Source organism: Hyperolius riggenbachi, chromosome 6 (genome assembly GCF_040937935.1).
Source record: "Hyperolius riggenbachi isolate aHypRig1 chromosome 6, aHypRig1.pri, whole genome shotgun sequence".
NCBI classification, from domain to species: domain Eukaryota; kingdom Metazoa; phylum Chordata; class Amphibia; order Anura; family Hyperoliidae; genus Hyperolius; species Hyperolius riggenbachi.
In genome coordinates, this window is record NC_090651.1 from 12192825 (window position 1) to 12211184 (window position 18360).

The 18360-nt window shown below is 38.1% G+C and overlaps 28 non-coding genes across 28 annotated transcripts; all 28 read left to right on the forward strand.

Moving 5' to 3' along the window:
• Positions 1–82: 82 nt before the first annotated feature.
• Positions 83–155, forward strand: TRNAF-GAA (transfer RNA phenylalanine (anticodon GAA)). The gene has a single exon. It is a non-coding gene; the product is annotated as a tRNA-Phe (tRNA).
• Positions 156–755: 600 nt separating this feature from the next.
• TRNAF-GAA (transfer RNA phenylalanine (anticodon GAA)) lies at positions 756–828 on the forward strand. The gene has a single exon. It is a non-coding gene; the product is annotated as a tRNA-Phe (tRNA).
• Positions 829–1428: 600 nt separating this feature from the next.
• TRNAF-GAA (transfer RNA phenylalanine (anticodon GAA)) lies at positions 1429–1501 on the forward strand. The gene has a single exon. It is a non-coding gene; the product is annotated as a tRNA-Phe (tRNA).
• Positions 1502–2101: 600 nt separating this feature from the next.
• TRNAF-GAA (transfer RNA phenylalanine (anticodon GAA)) lies at positions 2102–2174 on the forward strand. The gene has a single exon. It is a non-coding gene; the product is annotated as a tRNA-Phe (tRNA).
• Positions 2175–2774: 600 nt separating this feature from the next.
• TRNAF-GAA (transfer RNA phenylalanine (anticodon GAA)) lies at positions 2775–2847 on the forward strand. The gene has a single exon. It is a non-coding gene; the product is annotated as a tRNA-Phe (tRNA).
• Positions 2848–3447: 600 nt separating this feature from the next.
• Positions 3448–3520, forward strand: TRNAF-GAA (transfer RNA phenylalanine (anticodon GAA)). Its single transcript has one exon. It is a non-coding gene; the product is annotated as a tRNA-Phe (tRNA).
• A 600-nt stretch (positions 3521–4120) lies between these two features.
• TRNAF-GAA (transfer RNA phenylalanine (anticodon GAA)) lies at positions 4121–4193 on the forward strand. The gene has a single exon. It is a non-coding gene; the product is annotated as a tRNA-Phe (tRNA).
• A 600-nt stretch (positions 4194–4793) lies between these two features.
• TRNAF-GAA (transfer RNA phenylalanine (anticodon GAA)) lies at positions 4794–4866 on the forward strand. Its single transcript has one exon. It is a non-coding gene; the product is annotated as a tRNA-Phe (tRNA).
• A 600-nt stretch (positions 4867–5466) lies between these two features.
• TRNAF-GAA (transfer RNA phenylalanine (anticodon GAA)) lies at positions 5467–5539 on the forward strand. The gene has a single exon. It is a non-coding gene; the product is annotated as a tRNA-Phe (tRNA).
• A 600-nt stretch (positions 5540–6139) lies between these two features.
• Positions 6140–6212, forward strand: TRNAF-GAA (transfer RNA phenylalanine (anticodon GAA)). The gene has a single exon. It is a non-coding gene; the product is annotated as a tRNA-Phe (tRNA).
• Positions 6213–6812: 600 nt separating this feature from the next.
• On the forward strand, positions 6813–6885 carry TRNAF-GAA (transfer RNA phenylalanine (anticodon GAA)). Its single transcript has one exon. It is a non-coding gene; the product is annotated as a tRNA-Phe (tRNA).
• A 600-nt stretch (positions 6886–7485) lies between these two features.
• On the forward strand, positions 7486–7558 carry TRNAF-GAA (transfer RNA phenylalanine (anticodon GAA)). Its single transcript has one exon. It is a non-coding gene; the product is annotated as a tRNA-Phe (tRNA).
• Positions 7559–8158: 600 nt separating this feature from the next.
• TRNAF-GAA (transfer RNA phenylalanine (anticodon GAA)) lies at positions 8159–8231 on the forward strand. The gene has a single exon. It is a non-coding gene; the product is annotated as a tRNA-Phe (tRNA).
• A 600-nt stretch (positions 8232–8831) lies between these two features.
• TRNAF-GAA (transfer RNA phenylalanine (anticodon GAA)) lies at positions 8832–8904 on the forward strand. The gene has a single exon. It is a non-coding gene; the product is annotated as a tRNA-Phe (tRNA).
• A 599-nt stretch (positions 8905–9503) lies between these two features.
• On the forward strand, positions 9504–9576 carry TRNAF-GAA (transfer RNA phenylalanine (anticodon GAA)). Its single transcript has one exon. It is a non-coding gene; the product is annotated as a tRNA-Phe (tRNA).
• A 600-nt stretch (positions 9577–10176) lies between these two features.
• Positions 10177–10249, forward strand: TRNAF-GAA (transfer RNA phenylalanine (anticodon GAA)). The gene has a single exon. It is a non-coding gene; the product is annotated as a tRNA-Phe (tRNA).
• Positions 10250–10849: 600 nt separating this feature from the next.
• On the forward strand, positions 10850–10922 carry TRNAF-GAA (transfer RNA phenylalanine (anticodon GAA)). Its single transcript has one exon. It is a non-coding gene; the product is annotated as a tRNA-Phe (tRNA).
• A 600-nt stretch (positions 10923–11522) lies between these two features.
• TRNAF-GAA (transfer RNA phenylalanine (anticodon GAA)) lies at positions 11523–11595 on the forward strand. Its single transcript has one exon. It is a non-coding gene; the product is annotated as a tRNA-Phe (tRNA).
• A 600-nt stretch (positions 11596–12195) lies between these two features.
• TRNAF-GAA (transfer RNA phenylalanine (anticodon GAA)) lies at positions 12196–12268 on the forward strand. The gene has a single exon. It is a non-coding gene; the product is annotated as a tRNA-Phe (tRNA).
• A 600-nt stretch (positions 12269–12868) lies between these two features.
• Positions 12869–12941, forward strand: TRNAF-GAA (transfer RNA phenylalanine (anticodon GAA)). The gene has a single exon. It is a non-coding gene; the product is annotated as a tRNA-Phe (tRNA).
• A 600-nt stretch (positions 12942–13541) lies between these two features.
• Positions 13542–13614, forward strand: TRNAF-GAA (transfer RNA phenylalanine (anticodon GAA)). The gene has a single exon. It is a non-coding gene; the product is annotated as a tRNA-Phe (tRNA).
• A 599-nt stretch (positions 13615–14213) lies between these two features.
• Positions 14214–14286, forward strand: TRNAF-GAA (transfer RNA phenylalanine (anticodon GAA)). The gene has a single exon. It is a non-coding gene; the product is annotated as a tRNA-Phe (tRNA).
• A 600-nt stretch (positions 14287–14886) lies between these two features.
• TRNAF-GAA (transfer RNA phenylalanine (anticodon GAA)) lies at positions 14887–14959 on the forward strand. Its single transcript has one exon. It is a non-coding gene; the product is annotated as a tRNA-Phe (tRNA).
• A 600-nt stretch (positions 14960–15559) lies between these two features.
• TRNAF-GAA (transfer RNA phenylalanine (anticodon GAA)) lies at positions 15560–15632 on the forward strand. The gene has a single exon. It is a non-coding gene; the product is annotated as a tRNA-Phe (tRNA).
• A 600-nt stretch (positions 15633–16232) lies between these two features.
• Positions 16233–16305, forward strand: TRNAF-GAA (transfer RNA phenylalanine (anticodon GAA)). The gene has a single exon. It is a non-coding gene; the product is annotated as a tRNA-Phe (tRNA).
• A 600-nt stretch (positions 16306–16905) lies between these two features.
• Positions 16906–16978, forward strand: TRNAF-GAA (transfer RNA phenylalanine (anticodon GAA)). Its single transcript has one exon. It is a non-coding gene; the product is annotated as a tRNA-Phe (tRNA).
• A 600-nt stretch (positions 16979–17578) lies between these two features.
• Positions 17579–17651, forward strand: TRNAF-GAA (transfer RNA phenylalanine (anticodon GAA)). The gene has a single exon. It is a non-coding gene; the product is annotated as a tRNA-Phe (tRNA).
• A 600-nt stretch (positions 17652–18251) lies between these two features.
• TRNAF-GAA (transfer RNA phenylalanine (anticodon GAA)) lies at positions 18252–18324 on the forward strand. Its single transcript has one exon. It is a non-coding gene; the product is annotated as a tRNA-Phe (tRNA).
• Positions 18325–18360: the final 36 nt, after the last annotated feature.

Consider the following 18360-nt stretch of genomic DNA (forward strand, 5'->3'; position numbering starts at 1 on the left):
CGACTCAGAAAATATCATGAGTCTTTGCCTGCACAGGACACTTGTGCTGAAAAAAAAATCACACAAACTATAAAGCAATGTAGCCGAAATAGCTCAGTTGGGAGAGCGTTAGACTGAAGATCTAAAGGTCCCTGGTTCGATCCCGGGTTTCGGCATGATATCTTATTGTTAGAAAAAACTTAGTAAAATAAAGCCAAATTCAGACTACACCCGAAACTCGGCAAGATAAACTGATTCTCAATACAGAAATGTCCTGATTGAACCAGACAAAAAAGAGACATGGATTTAACACAATACCTCTGGTCACATCAAATATTTCAAGACTGCAAGAAAAGAGGACATACAGTCAACTTAAAAGAGACTAACATTTCTTAATGAATATATATCAAAGAAAATATAGGACACATATAGAGTAGATAATTTACCTGAATAAAAGGTACTAGATTGGAGATTTATCTCATGGGAAGTCATAAATACAGCTGCATTTACCTGAATAAAAGGTACTAGATTGGAGGTTTGTCTTATGGGAACTCATAAATACAGCTGCAGGAGGGCAAAAAATTCAAAAATGTTTCTCAGGAAAGGTATTTGAACCCAAGTCTACAGGACACATGCAACCTGCATGGAGCGCCTTAGACCCTCTAACCACACCGACAACGCACCACTGCTACTACGACTCAGAAAATATCATGAGTCTTTGCCTGCACAGGACACTTGTGCTGAAAAAAAAATCACACAAACTGTGATGCAATGTCGCCGAAATAGCTCAGTTGGGAGAGCGTTAGACTGAAGATCTAAAGGTCCCTGGTTCGATCCCGGGTTTCGGCATGATATCTTATTGTTAGAAAAAACTTAGTAAAATAAAGCCAAATTCAGACTACACCCGGAACTCGGCAAGATAAACTGATTCTCAATACAGAAACGTCCTGATTGAACCAGACAAAATAGAGACATGTATTTAACACAATACCTCTGGTCACATCAAATATTTCAAGACTGCAAGAAAAGAGGACATACAGTTAACTTAAAAGAGACAAACATTTCTTAATGAATATATATCAAAGAAAATATAGGACACATATAGAGTAGATAATTTACCTGAATAAAAGGTACTAGATTGGAGATTTATCTCATGGGAAGTCATAAATACAGCTGCATTTACCTGAATAAAAGGTACTAGATTGGAGGTTTGTCTTATGGGAACTCATAAATACAGCTGCAGGAGGGCAAAAAATTCAAAAATGTTTCTCAGGAAAGGTATTTGAACCCAAGTCTACAGGACACATGCAACCTGCATGGAGCACCTTAGACCCTCTAACCACACCGACAACACACCACTGCTACTACAACTCATAAAATATCATGAGTCTTTTCCTGCACGGGACACTTGTGCTGAAAAAAAAATCACACAAACTGTGATGCAATGTAGCCGAAATAGCTCAGTTGGGAGAGCGTTAGACTGAAGATCTAAAGGTCCCTGGTTCAATCCCGGGTTTCGGCATGATATCTTATTGTTAGAAAAAACTTAGTAAAATAAAGCCAAATTCAGACTACACCCGGAACTCGGCAAGATAAACTGATTCTCAATACAGAAACGTCCTGATTGAACCAGACAAAATAGAGAGATGGATTTAACACAATACCTCTGGTCACATCAAATATTTCAAGACTGCAAGAAAAGAGGACATACAGTCAACTTAAAAGAGACAAACATTTCTTAATGAATATATATCAAAGAAAATATAGGACACATATAGAGTAGATAATTTACCTGAATAAAAGGTACTAGATTGGAGATTAATCTCATGGGAAGTCATAAATACAGCTGCATTTACCTGAATAAAAGGTACTAGATTGGAGGTTTGTCTTATGGGAACTCATAAATACAGCTGCAGGAGGGCAAAAAATTCAAAAATGTTTCTCAGGAAAGGTATTTGAACCCAAGTCTACAGGACACATGCAACCTGCATGGAGCGCCTTAGACCCTCTAACCACACCGACAACGCACCACTGCTACTACGACTCAGAAAATATCATGAGTCTTTGCCTGCACAGGACACTTGTGCTGAAAAAAAAATCACACAAACTGTGATGCAATTTAGCCGAAATAGCTCAGTTGGGAGAGCGTTAGACTGAAGATCTAAAGGTCCCTGGTTCGATCCCGGGTTTTGGCATGATATCTTATTGTTAGAAAAAACTTAGTAAAATAAAGCCAAATTCAGACTACACCCGGAACTCGGCAAGATAAACTGATTCTCAATACAGAAACGTCCTGATTGAACCAGACAAAATAGAGACATGGATTTAACACAATACCTCTGGTCACATCAAATATTTCAAGACTGCAAGAAAAGAGGACATACAGTCAACTTAAAAAAGACAAACATTTCTTAATGAATATATATCAAAGAAAATATAGGACACATATAGAGTAGATAATTTACCTGAATAAAAGGTACTAGATTGGAGATTTATCTCATGGGAAGTCATAAATACAGCTGCATTTACCTGAATAAAAGGTACTAGATTGGAGGCTTGTCTTATGGGAACTCATAAATACAGCTGCAGGAGGGCAAAAAATTCAAAAATGATTGTCAGGAAAGGTATTTGAACCCAAGTCTACAAGACACATGCAACCTGCATGGAGCGCCTTAGACCCTCTAACCACAACGACAACACACCGCTGCTACTACGACTCAGAAAATATCATGAGTCTTTGCCTGCACAGGACACTTGTGCTGAAAAAAAAATCACACAAACTATAAAGCAATGTAGCCGAAATAGCTCAGTTGGGAGAGCGTTAGACTGAAGATCTAAAGGTCCCTGGATCGATCCCGGGTTTCAGCATGATATCTTATTGTTAGAAAAAACTTAGTAAAATAAAGCCAAATTCAGACTACACCCGGAACTCGGCAAGATAAACTGATTCTCAATACAGAAATGTCCTGATTGAACCAGACAGAAAAGAGACATGGATTTAACACAATACCTCTGGTCACATCAAATATTTCAAGACTGCAAGAAAAGAGGACATACAGTAAACTTAAAAGAGACAAACATTTCTTAATGAATATATATCAAAGAAAATATAGGACACATATAGAGTAGATAATTTACTTGAATAAAAGGTACTAGATTGGAGATTTATCTCATGGGAAGTCATAAATACAGCTGCATTTACCTGAATAAAAGGTACTAGATTGGAGGTTTGTCTTATGGGAACTCATAAATACAGCTGCAGGAGGGCAAAAAATTCAAAAATGATTGTCAGGAAAGGTATTTGAACCCAAGTCTACAGGACACATGCAACCTGCATGGAGCGCCTTAGACCCTCTAACCACACCGACAACACACCGCTGGTACTACGACTCAGAAAAGATCATGAGTCTTTGCCTGCACAGGACACTTCTGCTGAAAAAAAAATCACACAAACTGTGATGCAACGGAGCCAAGATAGCTCAGTTGGGAGAGCGTTAGACTGAAGATCTAAAGGTCCCTGGTTCGATCCTGGGTTCCGGCATGATACCTTATTGTTAGAAAAAACGTAGTAAAATAAAGCCAAATTCAGACTACACCCGGAACTCGGCAAGATAAACTGATTCTCAATACAGAAACGTCCTGATTGAACCAGACAAAATAGAGACATGGATTTAACACAATACCTCTGGTCACATCAAATATTTCAAGACTGCAAGAAAAGAGGACATACAGTCAACTTAAAAGAGACAAACATTTCTTAATGAATATATATCAAAGAAAATATAGGACACATATAGAGTAGATAATTTACCTGAATAAAAGGTACTAGATTGGAGATTTATCTCATGGGAAGTCATAAATACAGCTGCATTTACCTGAATAAAAGGTACTAGATTGGAGGTTTGTCTTATGGGAACTCATAAATACAGCTGCAGGAGGGCAAAAAATTCAAAAATGATTGTCAGGAAAGGTATTTGAACCCAAGTCTACAGGACACATGCAACCTGCATGGAGCGCCTTAGACCCTCTAACCACACCGACAACACACCACTGCTACTACGACTCAGAAAAGATCATGAGTCTTTGCCTGCACAGGACACTTGTGCTGAAAAAAAAATCACACAAACTATAAAGCAATGTAGCCGAAATAGCTCAGTTGGGAGAGCGTTAGACTGAAGATCTAAAGGTCCCTGGTTTGATCCCGGGTTTCGGCATGATATCTTATTGTTAGAAAAAACTTAGTAAAATAAAGCCAAATTCAGACTACACCCGGAACTCGGCAAGATAAACTGATTCTCAATACAGAAACGTCCTGATTGAACCAGACAAAATAGAGACATGGATTTAACACAATACCTCTGGTCACATCAAATATTTCAAGACTGCAAGAAAAGAGGACATACAGTCAACTTAAAAGAGACAAACATTTCTTAATGAATATATATCAAAGAAAATATAGGACACATATAGAGTAGATAATTTACCTGAATAAAAGGTACTAGATTGGAGATTTATCTCATGGGAAGTCATAAATACAGCTGCATTTACCTGAATAAAAGGTACTAGATTGGAGGCTTGTCTTATGGGAACTCATAAATACAGCTGCAGGAGGGCAAAAAATTCAAAAATGATTGTCAGGAAAGGTATTTGAACCCAAGTCTACAAGACACATGCAACCTGCATGGAGCGCCTTAGACCCTCTAACCACAACGACAACACACCGCTGCTACTACGACTCAGAAAATATCATGAGTCTTTGCCTGCACAGGACACTTGTGCTGAAAAAAAAATTACACAAACTATAAAGCAATGTAGCCGAAATAGCTCAGTTGGGAGAGCGTTAGACTGAAGATCTAAAGGTCCCTGGATCGATCCCGGGTTTTGGCATGATATCTTATTGTTAGAAAAAACTTAGTAAAATAAAGCCAAATTCAGACTACACCCGGAACTCGGCAAGATAAACTGATTCTCAATACAGAAATGTCCTGATTGAACCAGACAGAAAAGAGACATGGATTTAACACAATACCTCTGGTCACATCAAATATTTCAAGACTGCAAGAAAAGAGGACATACAGTAAACTTAAAAGAGACAAACATTTCTTAATGAATATATATCAAAGAAAATATAGGACACATATAGAGTAGATAATTTACTTGAATAAAAGGTACTAGATTGGAGATTTATCTCATGGGAAGTCATAAATACAGCTGCATTTACCTGAATAAAAGGTACTAGATTGGAGGTTTGTCTTATGGGAACTCATAAATACAGCTGCAGGAGGGCAAAAAATTCAAAAATGATTGTCAGGAAAGGTATTTGAACCCAAGTCTACAGGACACATGCAACCTGCATGGAGCGCCTTAGACCCTCTAACCACACCGACAACACACCACTGCTACTACGACTCAGAAAAGATCATGAGTCTTTGCCTGCACAGGACACTTCTGCTGAAAAAAAAATCACTCAAACTGTGATGCAACGGAGCCAAAATAGCTCAGTTGGGAGAGCGTTAGACTGAAGATCTAAAGGTCCCTGGTTCGATCCTGGGTTCCGGCATGATACCTTATTGTTAGAAAAAACGTAGTAAAATAAAGCCAAATTCAGACTACACCCGGAACTCGGCAAGATAAACTGATTCTCAATACAGAAACGTCCTGATTGAACCAGACAAAATAGAGACATGGATTTAACACAATACCTCTGGTCACATCAAATATTTCAAGACTGCAAGAAAAGAGGACATACAGTCAACTTAAAAGAGACAAACATTTCTTAATGAATATATATCAAAGAAAATATAGGACACATATAGAGTAGATAATTTACCTGAATAAAAGGTACTAGTTTCGAGATTTATCTCATGGGAAGTCATAAATACAGCTGCATTTACCTGAATAAAAGGTACTAGATTGGAGGCTTGTCTTATGGGAACTCATAAATACAGCTGCAGGAGGGCAAAAAATTCAAAAATGATTGTCAGGAAAGGTATTTGAACCCAAGTCTACAAGACACATGCAACCTGCATGGAGCGCCTTAGACCCTCTAACCACAACGACAACACACCGCTGCTACTACGACTCAGAAAATATCATGAGTCTTTGCCTGCACAGGACACTTGTGCTGAAAAAAAAATTACACAAACTATAAAGCAATGTAGCCGAAATAGCTCAGTTGGGAGAGCGTTAGACTGAAGATCGAAAGGTCCCTGGATCGATCCCGGGTTTTGGCATGATATCTTATTGTTAGAAAAAACTTAGTAAAATAAAGCCAAATTCAGACTACACCCGGAACTCGGCAAGATAAACTGATTCTCAATACAGAAATGTCCTGATTGAACCAGACAGAAAAGAGACATGGATTTAACACAATACCTCTGGTCACATCAAATATTTCAAGACTGCAAGAAAAGAGGACATACAGTAAACTTAAAAGAGACAAACATTTCTTAATGAATATATATCAAAGAAAATATAGGACACATATAGAGTAGATAATTTACTTGAATAAAAGGTACTAGATTGGAGATTTATCTCATGGGAAGTCATAAATACAGCTGCATTTACCTGAATAAAAGGTACTAGATTGGAGGTTTGTCTTATGGGAACTCATAAATACAGCTGCAGGAGGGCAAAAAATTCAAAAATGATTGTCAGGAAAGGTATTTGAACCCAAGTCTACAGGACACATGCAACCTGCATGGAGCGCCTTAGACCCTCTAACCACACCGACAACACACCACTGCTACTACGACTCAGAAAAGATCATGAGTCTTTGCCTGCACAGGACACTTCTGCTGAAAAAAAAATCACACAAACTGTGATGCAACGGAGCCAAAATAGCTCAGTTGGGAGAGCGTTAGACTGAAGATCTAAAGGTCCCTGGTTCGATCCTGGGTTCCGGCATGATACCTTATTGTTAGAAAAAACGTAGTAAAATAAAGCCAAATTCAGACTACACCCGGAACTCGGCAAGATAAACTGATTCTCAATACAGAAATGTCCTGATTGAACCAGACAAAATAGAGACATGGATTTAACACAATACCTCTGGTCACATCAAATATTTCAAGACTGCAAGAAAAGAGGACATACAGTCAACTTAAAAGAGACAAACATTTCTTAATGAATATATATCAAAGAAAATATAGGACACATATAGAGTAGATAATTTACCTGAATAAAAGGTACTAGATTGGAGATTTATCTCATGGGAAGTCATAAATACAGCTGCATTTACCTGAATAAAAGGTACTAGATTGGAGGTTTGTCTTATGGGAACTCATAAATACAGCTGCAGGAGGGCAAAAAATTCAAAAATGATTGTCAGGAAAGGTATTTGAACCCAAGTCTACAGGACACATGCAACCTGCATGGAGCGCCTTAGACCCTCTAACCACACCGACAACACACCACTGCTACTACGACTCAGAAAATATCATGAGTCTTTGCCTGCACAGGACACTTGTGCTGAAAAAAAAATCACACAAACTATAAAGCAATGTAGCCGAAATAGCTCAGTTGGGAGAGCGTTAGACTGAAGATCTAAAGGTCCCTGGTTTGATCCCGGGTTTTGGCATGATATCTTATTGTTAGAAAAAACTTAGTAAAATAAAGCCAAATTCAGACTACACCCGGAACTCGGCAAGATAAACTGATTCTCAATACAGAAATGTCCTGATTGAACCAGACAGAAAAGAGACATGGATTTAACACAATACCTCTGGTCACATCAAATATTTCAAGACTGCAAGAAAAGAGGACATACAGTAAACTTAAAAGAGACAAACATTTCTTAATGAATATATATCAAAGAAAATATAGGACACATATAGAGTAGATAATTTACTTGAATAAAAGGTACTAGATTGGAGATTTATCTCATGGGAAGTCATAAATACAGCTGCATTTACCTGAATAAAAGGTACTAGATTGGAGGTTTGTCTTATGGGAACTCATAAATACAGCTGCAGGAGGGCAAAAAATTCAAAAATGATTGTCAGGAAAGGTATTTGAACCCAAGTCTACAGGACACATGCAACCTGCATGGAGCGCCTTAGACCCTCTAACCACACCGACAACACACCACTGCTACTACGACTCAGAAAAGATCATGAGTCTTTGCCTGCACAGGACACTTCTGCTGAAAAAAAAATCACACAAACTGTGATGCAACGGAGCCAAAATAGCTCAGTTGGGAGAGCGTTAGACTGAAGATCTAAAGGTCCCTGGTTCGATCCTGGGTTCCGGCATGATACCTTATTGTTAGAAAAAACTTAGTAAAATAAAGCCAAATTCAGACTACACCCGGAACTCGGCAAGATAAACTGATTCTCAATACAGAAACGTCCTGATTGAACCAGACAAAATAGAGACATGGATTTAACACAATACCTCTGGTCACATCAAATATTTCAAGACTGCAAGAAAAGAGGACATACAGTCAACTTAAAAGAGACAAACATTTCTTAATGAATATATATCAAAGAAAATATAGGACACATATAGAGTAGATAATTTACCTGAATAAAAGGTACTAGATTGGAGATTTATCTCATGGGAAGTCATAAATACAGCTGCATTTACCTGAATAAAAGGTACTAGATTGGAGGTTTGTCTTATGGGAACTCATAAATACAGCTGCAGGAGGGCAAAAAATTCAAAAATGTTTCTCAGGAAAGGTATTTGAACCCAAGTCTACAGGACACATGCAACCTGCATGGAGCGCTTTAGACCCTCTAACCACACCGACAACGCACCACTGCTACTACGACTCAGAAAATATCATGAGTCTTTGCCTGCACAGGACACTTGTGCTGAAAAAAAAATCACACAAACTGTGATGCAATGTAGCCGAAATAGCTCAGTTGGGAAAGCGTTAGACTGAAGATCTAAAGGTCCCTGGTTCGATCCCGGGTTTCGGCATGATATCTTATTGTTAGAAAAAACTTAGTAAAATAAAGCCAAATTCAGATTACACCCGGAACTCGGCAAGATAAACTGATTCTCAATACAGAAACGTCCTGATTGAACCAGACAAAATAGAGACATGGATTTAACACAATACCTCTGGTCACATCAAATATTTCAAGACTGCAAGAAAAGAGGACATACAGTCAACTTAAAAAAGACAAACATTTCTTAATGAATATATATCAAAGAAAATATAGGACACATATAGAGTAGATAATTTACCTGAATAAAAGGTACTAGATTGGAGATTTATCTCATGGGAAGTCATAAATACAGCTGCATTTACCTGAATAAAAGGTACTAGATTGGAGGTTTGTCTTATGGGAACTCATAAATACAGCTGCAGGAGGGCAAAAAATTCAAAAATGATTGTCAGGAAAGGTATTTGAACCCAAGTCTACAAGACACATGCAACCTGCATGGACGCCTTAGACCCTCTAACTACACCGACAACACACCGCTGCTACTACGACTCAGAAAATATCATGAGTCTTTGCCTGCACAGGACACTTGTGCTGAAAAAAAAATCACACAAACTATAAAGCAATGTAGCCGAAATAGCTCAGTTGGGAGAGCGTTAGACTGAAGATCTAAAGGTCCCTGGTTCGATCTCGGGTTTCGGCATGATATCTTATTGTTAGAAAAAACTTAGTAAAATAAAGCCAAATTCAGACTACACCCGAAACTCGGCAAGATAAACTGATTCTCAATACAGAAATGTCCTGATTGAACCAGACAAAAAAGAGACATGGATTTAACACAATACCTCTGGTCACATCAAATATTTCAAGACTGCAAGAAAAGAGGACATACAGTAAACTTAAAAGAGACAAACATTTCTTAATGAATATATATCAAAGAAAATATAGGACACATATAGAGTAGATAATTTACTTGAATAAAAGGTACTAGATTGGAGATTTATCTCATGGGAAGTCATAAATACAGCTGCATTTACCTGAATAAAAGGTACTAGATTGGAGGTTTGTCTTATGGGAACTCATAAATACAGCTGCAGGAGGGCAAAAAATTCAAAAATGATTGTCAGGAAAGGTATTTGAACCCAAGTCTACAGGACACATGCAACCTGCATGGAGCGCCTTAGACCCTCTAACCACACCGACAACACACCACTGCTACTACGACTCAGAAAAGATCATGAGTCTTTGCCTGCACAGGACACTTCTGCTGAAAAAAAAATCACACAAACTGTGATGCAACGGAGCCAAAATAGCTCAGTTGGGAGAGCGTTAGACTGAAGATCTAAAGGTCCCTGGTTCGATCCTGGGTTCCGGCATGATACCTTATTGTTAGAAAAAACGTAGTAAAATAAAGCCAAATTCAGACTACACCCGGAACTCGGCAAGATAAACTGATTCTCAATACAGAAACGTCCTGATTGAACCAGACAAAATAGAGACATGGATTTAACACAATACCTCTGGTCACATCAAATATTTCAAGACTGCAAGAAAAGAGGACATACAGTCAACTTAAAAGAGACAAACATTTCTTAATGAATATATATCAAAGAAAATATAGGACACATATAGAGTAGATAATTTACCTGAATAAAAGGTACTAGATTGGAGATTTATCTCATGGGAAGTCATAAATACAGCTGCATTTACCTGAATAAAAGGTACTAGATTGGAGGTTTGTCTTATGGGAACTCATAAATACAGCTGCAGGAGGGCAAAAAATTCAAAAATGATAGTCAGGAAAGGTATTTGAACCCAAGTCTACAGGACACATGCAACCTGCATGGAGCGCCTTAGACCCTCTAACCACACCGACAACACACCACTGCTACTATGACTCAGAAAATATCATGAGTCTTTGCCTGCACAGGACACTTGTGCTGAAAAAAAAATCACACAAACTATAAAGCAATGTAGCCGAAATAGCTCAGGTGGGAGAGCGTTAGACTGAAGATCTAAAGGTCCCTGGTTTGATCCCGGGTTTCGGCATGATATCTTATTGTTAGAAAAAACTTAGTAAAATAAAGCCAAATTCAGACTACACCCGGAACTCGGCAAGATAAACTGATTCTCAATACAGAAACGTCCTGATTGAACCAGACAAAATAGAGACATGGATTTAACACAATACCTCTGGTCACATCAAATATTTCAAGACTGCAAGAAAAGAGGACATACAGTCAACTTAAAAGAGACAAACATTTCTTAATGAATATATATCAAAGAAAATATAGGACACATATAGAGTAGATAATTTACCTGAATAAAAGGTACTAGATTGGAGATTTATCTCATGGGAAGTCATAAATACAGCTGCATTTACCTGAATAAAAGGTACTAGATTGGAGGCTTGTCTTATGGGAACTCATAAATACAGCTGCAGGAGGGCAAAAAATTCAAAAATGATTGTCAGGAAAGGTATTTGAACCCAAGTCTACAAGACACATGCAACCTGCATGGAGCGCCTTAGACCCTCTAACCACAACGACAACACACCGCTGCTACTACGACTCAGAAAATATCATGAGTCTTTGCCTGCACAGGACACTTGTGCTGAAAAAAAAATCACACAAACTATAAAGCAATGTAGCCGAAATAGCTCAGTTGGGAGAGCGTTAGACTGAAGATCTAAAGGTCCCTGGATCGATCCCGGGTTTTGGCATGATATCTTATTGTTAGAAAAAACTTAGTAAAATAAAGCCAAATTCAGACTACACCCGGAACTCGGCAAGATAAACTGATTCTCAATACAGAAATGTCCTGATTGAACCAGACAGAAAAGAGACATGGATTTAACACAATACCTCTGGTCACATCAAATATTTCAAGACTGCAAGAAAAGAGGACATACAGTAAACTTAAAAGAGACAAACATTTCTTAATGAATATATATCAAAGAAAATATAGGACACATATAGAGTAGATAATTTACTTGAATAAAAGGTACTAGATTGGAGATTTATCTCATGGGAAGTCATAAATACAGCTGCATTTACCTGAATAAAAGGTACTAGATTGGAGGTTTGTCTTATGGGAACTCATAAATACAGCTGCAGGAGGGCAAAAAATTCAAAAATGATTGTCAGGAAAGGTATTTGAACCCAAGTCTACAGGACACATGCAACCTGCATGGAGCGCCTTAGACCCTCTAACCACACCGACAACACACCACTGCTACTACGACTCAGAAAAGATCATGAGTCTTTGCCTGCACAGGACACTTCTGCTGAAAAAAAAATCACTCAAACTGTGATGCAACGGAGCCAAAATAGCTCAGTTGGGAGAGCGTTAGACTGAAGATCTAAAGGTCCCTGGTTCGATCCTGGGTTCCGGCATGATACCTTATTGTTAGAAAAAACGTAGTAAAATAAAGCCAAATTCAGACTACACCCGGAACTCGGCAAGATAAACTGATTCTCAATACAGAAACGTCCTGATTGAACCAGACAAAATAGAGACATGGATTTAACACAATACCTCTGGTCACATCAAATATTTCAAGACTGCAAGAAAAGAGGACATACAGTCAACTTAAAAGAGACAAACATTTCTTAATGAATATATATCAAAGAAAATATAGGACACATATAGAGTAGATAATTTACCTGAATAAAAGGTACTAGTTTCGAGATTTATCTCATGGGAAGTCATAAATACAGCTGCATTTACCTGAATAAAAGGTACTAGATTGGAGGCTTGTCTTATGGGAACTCATAAATACAGCTGCAGGAGGGCAAAAAATTCAAAAATGATTGTCAGGAAAGGTATTTGAACCCAAGTCTACAAGACACATGCAACCTGCATGGAGCGCCTTAGACCCTCTAACCACAACGACAACACACCGCTGCTACTACGACTCAGAAAATATCATGAGTCTTTGCCTGCACAGGACACTTGTGCTGAAAAAAAAATTACACAAACTATAAAGCAATGTAGCCGAAATAGCTCAGTTGGGAGAGCGTTAGACTGAAGATCGAAAGGTCCCTGGATCGATCCCGGGTTTTGGCATGATATCTTATTGTTAGAAAAAACTTAGTAAAATAAAGCCAAATTCAGACTACACCCGGAACTCGGCAAGATAAACTGATTCTCAATACAGAAACGTCCTGATTGAACCAGACAAAATAGAGACATGGATTTAACACAATACCTCTGGTCACATCAAATATTTCAAGACTGCAAGAAAAGAGGACATACAGTCAACTTAAAAGAGACAAACATTTCTTAATGAATATATATCAAAGAAAATATAGGACACATATAGAGTAGATAATTTACCTGAATAAAAGGTACTAGATTGGAGATTTATCTCATGGGAAGTCATAAATACAGCTGCATTTACCTGAATAAAAGGTACTAGATTGGAGGTTTGTCTTATGGGAACTCATAAATACAGCTGCAGGAGGGCAAAAAATTCAAAAATGTTTCTCAGGAAAGGTATTTGAACCCAAGTCTACAGGACACATGCAACCTGCATGGAGCGCTTTAGACCCTCTAACCACACCGACAACGCACCACTGCTACTACGACTCAGAAAATATCATGAGTCTTTGCCTGCACAGGACACTTGTGCTGAAAAAAAAATCACACAAACTGTGATGCAATGTAGCCGAAATAGCTCAGTTGGGAAAGCGTTAGACTGAAGATCTAAAGGTCCCTGGTTCGATCCCGGGTTTCGGCATGATATCTTATTGTTAGAAAAAACTTAGTAAAATAAAGCCAAATTCAGATTACACCCGGAACTCGGCAAGATAAACTGATTCTCAATACAGAAACGTCCTGATTGAACCAGACAAAATAGAGACATGGATTTAACACAATACCTCTGGTCACATCAAATATTTCAAGACTGCAAGAAAAGAGGACATACAGTCAACTTAAAAAAGACAAACATTTCTTAATGAATATATATCAAAGAAAATATAGGACACATATAGAGTAGATAATTTACCTGAATAAAAGGTACTAGATTGGAGATTTATCTCATGGGAAGTCATAAATACAGCTGCATTTACCTGAATAAAAGGTACTAGATTGGAGGTTTGTCTTATGGGAACTCATAAATACAGCTGCAGGAGGGCAAAAAATTCAAAAATGATTGTCAGGAAAGGTATTTGAACCCAAGTCTACAAGACACATGCAACCTGCATGGACGCCTTAGACCCTCTAACTACACCGACAACACACCGCTGCTACTACGACTCAGAAAATATCATGAGTCTTTGCCTGCACAGGACACTTGTGCTGAAAAAAAAATCACACAAACTATAAAGCAATGTAGCCGAAATAGCTCAGTTGGGAGAGCGTTAGACTGAAGATCTAAAGGTCCCTGGTTCGATCTCGGGTTTCGGCATGATATCTTATTGTTAGAAAAAACTTAGTAAAATAAAGCCAAATTCAGACTACACCCGAAACTCGGCAAGATAAACTGATTCTCAATACAGAAATGTCCTGATTGAACCAGACAAAAAAGAGACATGGATTTAACACAATACCTCTGGTCACATCAAATATTTCAAGACTGCAAGAAAAGAGGACATACAGTAAACTTAAAAGAGACAAACATTTCTTAATGAATATATATCAAAGAAAATATAGGACACATATAGAGTAGATAATTTACTTGAATAAAAGGTACTAGATTGGAGATTTATCTCATGGGAAGTCATAAATACAGCTGCATTTACCTGAATAAAAGGTACTAGATTGGAGGTTTGTCTTATGGGAACTCATAAATACAGCTGCAGGAGGGCAAAAAATTCAAAAATGATTGTCAGGAAAGGTATTTGAACCCAAGTCTACAGGACACATGCAACCTGCATGGAGCGCCTTAGACCCTCTAACCACACCGACAACACACCACTGCTACTACGACTCAGAAAAGATCATGAGTCTTTGCCTGCACAGGACACTTCTGCTGAAAAAAAAATCACACAAACTGTGATGCAACGGAGCCAAAATAGCTCAGTTGGGAGAGCGTTAGACTGAAGATCTAAAGGTCCCTGGTTCGATCCTGGGTTCCGGCATGATACCTTATTGTTAGAAAAAACGTAGTAAAATAAAGCCAAATTCAGACTACACCCGGAACTCGGCAAGATAAACTGATTCTCAATACAGAAACGTCCTGATTGAACCAGACAAAATAGAGACATGGATTTAACACAATACCTCTGGTCACATCAAATATTTCAAGACTGCAAGAAAAGAGGACATACAGTCAACTTAAAAGAGACAAACATTTCTTAATGAATATATATCAAAGAAAATATAGGACACATATAGAGTAGATAATTTACCTGAATAAAAGGTACTAGATTGGAGATTTATCTCATGGGAAGTCATAAATACAGCTGCATTTACCTGAATAAAAGGTACTAGATTGGAGGTTTGTCTTATGGGAACTCATAAATACAGCTGCAGGAGGGCAAAAAATTCAAAAATGATAGTCAGGAAAGGTATTTGAACCCAAGTCTACAGGACACATGCAACCTGCATGGAGCGCCTTAGACCCTCTAACCACACCGACAACACACCACTGCTACTATGACTCAGAAAATATCATGAGTCTTTGCCTGCACAGGACACTTGTGCTGAAAAAAAAATCACACAAACTATAAAGCAATGTAGCCGAAATAGCTCAGGTGGGAGAGCGTTAGACTGAAGATCTAAAGGTCCCTGGTTTGATCCCGGGTTTCGGCATGATATCTTATTGTTAGAAAAAACTTAGTAAAATAAAGCCAAATTCAGACTACACCCGGAACTCGGCAAGATAAACTGATTCTCAATACAGAAACGTCCTGATTGAACCAGACAAAATAGAGACATGGATTTAACACAATACCTCTGGTCACATCAAATATTTCAAGACTGCAAGAAAAGAGGACATACAGTCAACTTAAAAGAGACAAACATTTCTTAATGAATATATATCAAAGAAAATATAGGACACATATAGAGTAGATAATTTACCTGAATAAAAGGTACTAGATTGGAGATTTATCTCATGGGAAGTCATAAATACAGCTGCATTTACCTGAATAAAAGGTACTAGATTGGAGGCTTGTCTTATGGGAACTCATAAATACAGCTGCAGGAGGGCAAAAAATTCAAAAATGATTGTCAGGAAAGGTATTTGAACCCAAGTCTACAAGACACATGCAACCTGCATGGAGCGCCTTAGACCCTCTAACCACAACGACAACACACCGCTGCTACTACGACTCAGAAAATATCATGAGTCTTTGCCTGCACAGGACACTTGTGCTGAAAAAAAAATCACACAAACTATAAAGCAATGTAGCCGAAATAGCTCAGTTGGGAGAGCGTTAGACTGAAGATCTAAAGGTCCCTGGATCGATCCCGGGTTTTGGCATGATATCTTATTGTTAGAAAAAACTTAGTAAAATAAAGCCAAATTCAGACTACACCCGGAACTCGGCAAGATAAACTGATTCTCAATACAGAAATGTCCTGATTGAACCAGACAGAAAAGAGACATGGATTTAACACAATACCTCTGGTCACATCAAATATTTCAAGACTGCAAGAAAAGAGGACATACAGTAAACTTAAAAGAGACAAACATTTCTTAATGAATATATATCAAAGAAAATATAGGACACATATAGAGTAGATAATTTACTTGAATAAAAGGTACTAGATTGGAGATTTATCTCATGGGAAGTCATAAATACAGCTGCATTTACCTGAATAAAAGGTACTAGATTGGAGGTTTGTCTTATGGGAACTCATAAATACAGCTGCAGGAGGGCAAAAAATTCAAAAATGATTGTCAGGAAAGGTATTTGAACCCAAGTCTACAGGACACATGCAACCTGCATGGAGCGCCTTAGACCCTCTAACCACACCGACAACACACCACTGCTACTACGACTCAGAAAAGATCATGAGTCTTTGCCTGCACAGGACACTTCTGCTGAAAAAAAAATCACTCAAACTGTGATGCAACGGAGCCAAAATAGCTCAGTTGGGAGAGCGTTAGACTGAAGATCTAAAGGTCCCTGGTTCGATCCTGGGTTCCGGCATGATACCTTATTGTTAGAAAAAACGTAGTAAAATAAAGCCAAATTCAGACTACACCCGGAACTCGGCAAGATAAACTGATTCTCAATACAGAAACGTCCTGATTGAACCAGACAAAATAGAGACATGGATTTAACACAATACCTCTGGTCACATCAAATATTTCAAGACTGCAAGAAAAGAGGACATACAGTCAACTTAAAAGAGACAAACATTTCTTAATGAATATATATCAAAGAAAATATAGGACACATATAGAGTAGATAATTTACCTGAATAAAAGGTACTAGTTTCGAGATTTATCTCATGGGAAGTCATAAATACAGCTGCATTTACCTGAATAAAAGGTACTAGATTGGAGGCTTGTCTTATGGGAACTCATAAATACAGCTGCAGGAGGGCAAAAAATTCAAAAATGATTGTCAGGAAAGGTATTTGAACCCAAGTCTACAAGACACATGCAACCTGCATGGAGCGCCTTAGACCCTCTAACCACAACGACAACACACCGCTGCTACTACGACTCAGAAAATATCATGAGTCTTTGCCTGCACAGGACACTTGTGCTGAAAAAAAAATTACACAAACTATAAAGCAATGTAGCCGAAATAGCTCAGTTGGGAGAGCGTTAGACTGAAGATCGAAAGGTCCCTGGATCGATCCCGGGTTTTGGCATGATATCTTATTGTTAGAAAAAACTTAGTAAAATAAAGCCAAATTCAGACTACACCCGGAACTCGGCAAGATAAACTGATTCTCAATACAGAAATGTCCTGATTGAACCAGACAGAAAAGAGACATGGATTTAACACAATACCTCTGGTCACATCAAATATTTCAAGACTGCAAGAAAAGAGGACATACAGTAAACTTAAAAGAGACAAACATTTCTTAATGAATATATATCAAAGAAAATATAGGACACATATAGAGTAGATAATTTACTTGAATAAAAGGTACTAGATTGGAGATTTATCTCATGGGAAGTCATAAATACAGCTGCATTTACCTGAATAAAAGGTACTAGATTGGAGGTTTGTCTTATGGGAACTCATAAATACAGCTGCAGGAGGGCAAAAAATTCAAAAATGATTGTCAGGAAAGGTATTTGAACCCAAGTCTACAGGACACATGCAACCTGCATGGAGCGCCTTAGACCCTCTAACCACACCGACAACACACCACTGCTACTACGACTCAGAAAAGATCATGAGTCTTTGCCTGCACAGGACACTTCTGCTGAAAAAAAAATCACACAAACTGTGATGCAACGGAGCCAAAATAGCTCAGTTGGGAGAGCGTTAGACTGAAGATCTAAAGGTCCCTGGTTCGATCCTGGGTTCCGGCATGATACCTTATTGTTAGAAAAAACGTAGTAAAATAA